Source organism: Crocuta crocuta, unplaced genomic scaffold, assembly GCF_008692635.1.
Source record: "Crocuta crocuta isolate KB4526 unplaced genomic scaffold, BGI_CrCroc_1.0 scaffold479, whole genome shotgun sequence".
Lineage (NCBI taxonomy): Eukaryota > Metazoa > Chordata > Mammalia > Carnivora > Hyaenidae > Crocuta > Crocuta crocuta.
The window spans coordinates 2,761,530-2,767,791 of NW_027531875.1; the positions used below are offsets into that span (position 1 = coordinate 2,761,530).

Genomic DNA, 6,262 nt, shown 5'->3' on the forward strand with positions numbered 1-6,262 from the left:
ACAAATGTTTCCCAGGTCTTTGAGAAAGACATTTCTGGGTCTTAAAGCAGACAAAAGACCTTTGTAGTTTCCAAATACATATATGTATGCATATATGGATATATACATAAATGTCCATATGCGCATATATAAAGGAAAATGTACTTACACATTTTGTAAAGTATAAATGTTCTTAGAACAAGGAGAGAGAAGTCTTTTCCTTAATTTTTGGTAAGGAGAAATAAGTCTATTTTCAAGTTTTTATTTACCCTTACACCTTTCAGTTACTTATTAATTCATCATGTATTCAGCAAATGTGCCCTAATATATTATTGCTTAAAACTACAAACTCTTATCAATTTCATGATTGTAACCTATATAAGAAACATCACGAGAAATATTTTAAAAATAAAACACCATAGCAGAGTAGAGGATAGCTGTCTCAGGCCAGTTATCTGAAGTCATTAAGCAAAATTAAGCATGAAGTTATTTTTCACAGCTGTATCTCATAAGTGGTTCAGAATTTCAGGTAAAGCAAAATTTTAGTTACACACCAAGTATTTTATAGAGATAGGAGAAAACCTCATAAGCATGTATATTTATGGGTTCTTATAGATATATTAAGCTATATGAGAGTATGACTAATCAAATATCAATATAAACCATTTCCATTTTGACTAGCCAGAACTCATCCAGAATTGAATCAGAAAACAAGCAAAGAATATACTGCAAGTGTTTTCTAAATCATGATATAAAAATAAGTAGTATGGAGTGCCTGGGTGGCTCAGTCGGTTAAGCATCTGACTCTTGGTTTCGGCTCAGGTCATGATCGTAAGGTTTGTGAGTTCAAGCCTTATTCCAGGCTCTGCACTGACAGTGCAAAGCCTGCTTGGGATTTCTTTCCCCCTCTCTCTATGCCCCTCCCTGGCTTGCTCTCTTTCTCTCTCTGTCTCTCTCTCTCTCTCACCGTCTCTCTCAAAAAATAAACATAAAAGTTTAAAAAATAAGTAGTATTATAATTCCAGACTTATTTGTATCTATATGTAAATTTAAGTGTAAATACCTAACTAAATTCTTAAGCAATGAAAAATGAAACTTTTATAAGTAACAGCATAAGAATCTTTTTCTGTATAGCAGTGGCTCTCAATTAGAGATAATATCCAACCCTGCCACCCCAGGAAGACATTTGACAGTGCCTGGAGCCATTTGGCTGTCCCCTCTGAAGGGGGAGGTAGTGCTACCATCATCTAGTGGGTAGAAGCCAGAGATGTTGCTAATATATAGTAAATGTATAGCACAGTCCCTCACAATAAAGAATTATCCAGTCCAAATGTCAGTAGTGCTGAGGGTCAAGAAAACTTGATGTGTTGTAGTTAGTTTTGTGGCAGTAATTAGTGCAATTCAACTTTTCTTCCCCACTGAGTTTTCTTCCCCACTGAGATGTCTAATATGGGTATTGACCTATAGATCCTAGGTTCAAACTAAAGTTGATAGTGATTCACACTGAAACATAGAAATCATAAAGTATGAATAGATTGTCATTCTAATCTGTGAGAAACTTAACAATTTTCTTCCATTATTGAATAACCTGACATAAGATACCCGAAGCTGACAAGATGATAAAGCAACATCTGTAGAATGGAGGTAAAAGCTATCCCTAAAGTCTTCTATCTTGACAGTTTATTGTGAAATGATTTAGTATCACAAAAAGAAAAACATATCAACAAAATATAGGGGCGATCCACACTTTAGCAGACTAAATCTGATAAGGACAATGTTTTATGTTTTTAACCAAACAATATGCACAAATTAAATCCCAGGAATATCTCCTCCAATAGTTGGAAATAATATAAAATGGCAAATCTTTGGCTCCAGAAAATTAAATACTTTAAAGATGAAAATTAAAACAAATAATATTTTAAAAACTTGAACATGAACCCTTCCTTAAAGCATTTTCTGGGAGAAAGTTAAGCTATATTTTATACAATGAAGATTTATGTTACATGAGAACAGATATTTCTTACCAATATATAAATTTATCCAAATCTGTTCCTTATTTGGGTGCCTTGGTCACTCAGTTAGTTAAGGATCTGACTTGGGCTCAGGTCATGATCTCACACTGAGGCCTGCATCAGGCTCTGTGTTGACAGCTCAGAGCCTGGAGCCTGCTTCAGATTGTGTCCCCCTCTCTCTTCCCCTGCCCTGCTTGTGTGCTCTCTCGCTCAAAAATAAATTAACATTAAAATAGTTTTTAAAAATCTGTTCTTTAGTACAGGAGAGACAAACTGATTCTAAAAGTCAATCTGTTATTAGTTTCATTTTCCAAAATTTATACACAAAATACAAAATTCATTACTAGTAACAAAATGGGATTCGTATATAGATGATCCTTGACTTAGGATGTTTTGACTTAGGATTTTTCTGCTTTGCAATGGTGTGAAAGCAATACCCATTCAGTAGCAAAGTACTTTGAATTTTGATCTTTTCCTCGGGCGAGTCCAGTGGTTCACAGCCCTCTCTCATGATGCTGGGCCATGGGAGTGTGACGAGGTTCCCAGTCAGCCACGCCATCACAAGGGTAAGTAAGCTGACAATCATTCTGTACTTATCCAACCATTCTGGTTTTCACATTCAGTACAGTGTTCAAAGAATGACATGAGATACTCAACATTTTATTAGAAAATAGTCTCTGTGTTAGATGGTTTTGCCCAATTGTAGGCCAATGTCCTTTTTTGAGCACATTTAAGGGAGGTTTTGCTAAGCCAGGATATTAGGTAGATTAGGTGTATTAAGCACATTTTTGACTTGGGTATTTTCAACTTACATTCAGTATATCAGGACAAAACTCCATCATAACTCAAGGAAGATCAGTGCCTTGTGATTTTACAATTAAAAAGCTATAAGTCCATGGTTTGAGGAGTAAAGATATGGTTTTCAGATCATAAGGACTTTATAGTCATCAGTGAAGGATAGATAAAATTTTCAATTACTTATACAACATTTTTCACTTCTGCTTAAAACTTATAATTTTATTAAAGTTAGGTAAGACTATTCATAAAATCTTTATGCCCAAGGACCTGAAATTCCTTTTGCTGTGATTACATTGTTTCAAAATCCATTACTTCTCCAACACCATCTCTGAAACAATTTTCCTATGATTGTATTGTATCAAAAGCTCTATCTCTTATTCACCAAATAATGGACTTTTTTTTTTTTTTTACTATCTTGGCACCAGAGAGAAGCATCTTCACTTTGATTATACTTGAACAAAGTCTAAATAGTCTACTTTCCTTTCAGACAATTTTTCTTTGTATTTGCCATTTCCAGGATTCAATGCTATTTGCAAACCACTTAACGTCTTATTCTGAATAAATAAACAGAAATTCTCATTATAAGGGAGACTTCCAATTCATAATGGATGAAACAAAAATTTAAAAAAATCCTTTGATATATAGTTCAAGTTTTTAAGCCTACTATATTCAGAATTTTAAAAAATCAGAAAACCAAAAAAGGGAAGGTTGATTTTAGAAAAGAAGAAAGGGAAAATGTCTAAGGGCTTCCCTGGCAATAAGTTAGGGAAAGATATTTTCTTGGTATCTCTAAGTTAAAAGACACATTAAAGGAAATTTAAGCTAACTCTCTCATGTCTTTGTTTAAAACCTAGGTCCAAAAGTAAAATGTAAAGACTTGTAATTTTGTCAAAGTAAGAGCAATCTTTGAATTAAAGTAAGGCACTTTGGAAATAGTTTTAAATATCATTAAAATTGACTTAATACATATGAATGCATCTACTCCTTTTTCCCCCCTGCTTTCTTTCATTTTCTTCCTTCTTTCACTAAATTAAAAGACTTATAAATGGTTTTTGCTCAATAATAATAAGATATAATGCTATTAGTTTTCTTTTTTAATTAAAAAATTTTTATTAATCTTTATTAACTTTTGAGAGTGTGTGTGAGTGGGGGAGGGGCAGAGAGAGAGGCAGACAAAGAATCTAAAGCTCCAGACTCGCAGCTGTCAGCACAGAGCCTGACTCAGGACTAGAGCTCAAGAATTGCAAGATCATGACCTGAGCCAAAGTCAGACACTTAATGGACTGAGCCACATAGGTGCCCCTTGCTGTTAGTTTTCTATTACTGGATAGCAAATCACCACAACATTGGTGGCTTACAAGAACATGTTATGACCTCAGGAATTCTATGGGTAAGAACTCTGGGCATGACTTAACTGGGTTCTCTGCTCAAGGTGTCTTCCTTCACAAAGGTGTTAACTAGGGCTATGTCACCTGAAGACTCAATGTGGGAAGGATCCGATCCCAATAAGTTCACTCATGGTTATTACAGATATTCCTTTTCTTGTGGGTTGTTGGACCAAGGGTTTCAGTTCTTTTGTAGCTTTTGTTCAGCGGTTACTCTTAGCCCCTTGCCTCCCAATAGTCACTTCACAGTATAACAATTTGTTTCATGAAAGCCAGCACGGAAAACAATCTTTCAGAAATGACAGAAGTTACAGTACTAGATGATGCCGTCATGGGAGTGACATTCCACCCCTGCTATATTCTATTTGTTAGAAACAAGTCCTCTGTTCTGCCCATATGAAGAGAAGGAGATTGCAGAAGGTCATGGATCGCGGGAGAAGGTGAGGTGGTAGCACTGACATGAACTTAGACTCTGTTCTACACAGTAGCTAAGATATGTTGAAAACTTAAGGTTCCAAAAATTTCTGGTTGTCCTCAATTATTCCTTTCTTGATGGTAATAAAATTAATAAATGTTGTCTAGGGTTATAACTTTCAGGAATAAATGCTACAGATTTTTTGCCTTGATAGCAAATCAGTTAGATGGCCAATGGAATAAGAGCAAGTTCTGTGTACTTCTTTCTTCCCATGTTCTGGAAGTTGGATGTATTAGTGAATTATCTTTGATTACATGACTGTCTAAGCACTCTATATGTACTAACAAACACATTTAATTAACCACACTTCTAAAAAGTAGAGTCTGCTTATCCTAATATTACAGATAAGGAAAGTGACATAAAAAAGTAAAACATTTCGTCTACAGGTACATAGTAAGTTCTGGTGCTACAGTCAATATGGAGTATAAATTTAGAGTTTATGATTTTATTACTTTATTAGTTTATATCTTTATAACTTCACAATTGGCATTAGTCATTCAGTAAACAAAAACATTTTAAACTAAGACCAAATTATTGCAACAGCAAAGAAATATTTTATGCATAGTAAGGAAAGGTTTCAAAATATCTATTTCATTTCATCAGTGATGATTCCAGTATCATTGGAAAAAATGAAATAGTTTTATATTTTGATTAATAAACTTTAATTCATCCTTTATATATGATGGAGTTTTCTGAACAGTTCTCTATAAGAAAAATAGTCTCCACATAAGAAAGACCTTCAGTATAAGGTTTAGATGAAAAAGGAAATATCTAGAGGTTTGTGCTGAATGTTTATAGCACTTGATTTTATTAATGAAAATGTTTAGTAAATTGAGTTGTCCAAAATAAAATAATCTAAACTTAGATATATCTTCTTAAAAAGTTCTCCAGCATATCAAGTTGTAGTTTATCCTTTAATACCAAAATACATTTTCTTGATCTCTGAATTAATCTCTATTGTTTCCAGAAAGGAGCATAAACACACACACACACACACACACACACACACACACACACACACACACACACCAAGAACAAATTACGTAGTAAAAAAAGCCAATATCAAGAATTACTTAGTTCTCTCCTTTGCTCTGCCATCGTGTGTAGGATTGACTGTTCTTCACCATGTCTTCTTACAAGACTTTCAGGATTAAGTAATTCTTGGCCAAGAAACAAAAGCAGAATTATCCCATTCCCTACTAGATTCAGATGAAAACTTGTAATAAAATCAGGTATGCCTCCAAGAAGAGACATTGGAGAAGAACCAAGCTGGGTCTATAAGGGCTTGTACATCGGATGGCACATAAACTTATGCTACACGAAGGTCACGTGCTGGTATCCTATCACTCTGTAAACACCGCCACCACCTGAACAATAGACATGTGTATAGGGGAAATGATTTTTCTTTGTGGCTATCCTTCTGTACAAGTAGGTTGGCTCAATAATACGTGAGACCTTTTGTTTGAAAGGAAAAAATTAACTTATTCTAGTGTTATGATGAACGAAATATCTGAGTAGAGATTCAAACCCTGGGCAAGCAGCACAGCTGGCACTTTTTGCAGTACACTGCACACCTCTACCACGCACTCGGTACTTTTTATGAGAAGTGAAAG

At 34.6% G+C, this 6,262-nt stretch overlaps 1 pseudogene; it reads left to right on the plus strand.

Annotated features, from left to right (window-relative positions):
* The first annotated feature begins 5,774 nt into the window (after window positions 1-5,774).
* On the plus strand, window positions 5,775-5,930 carry LOC144238999 (large ribosomal subunit protein eL39-like; annotated as a pseudogene).
* Window positions 5,931-6,262: the final 332 nt, after the last annotated feature.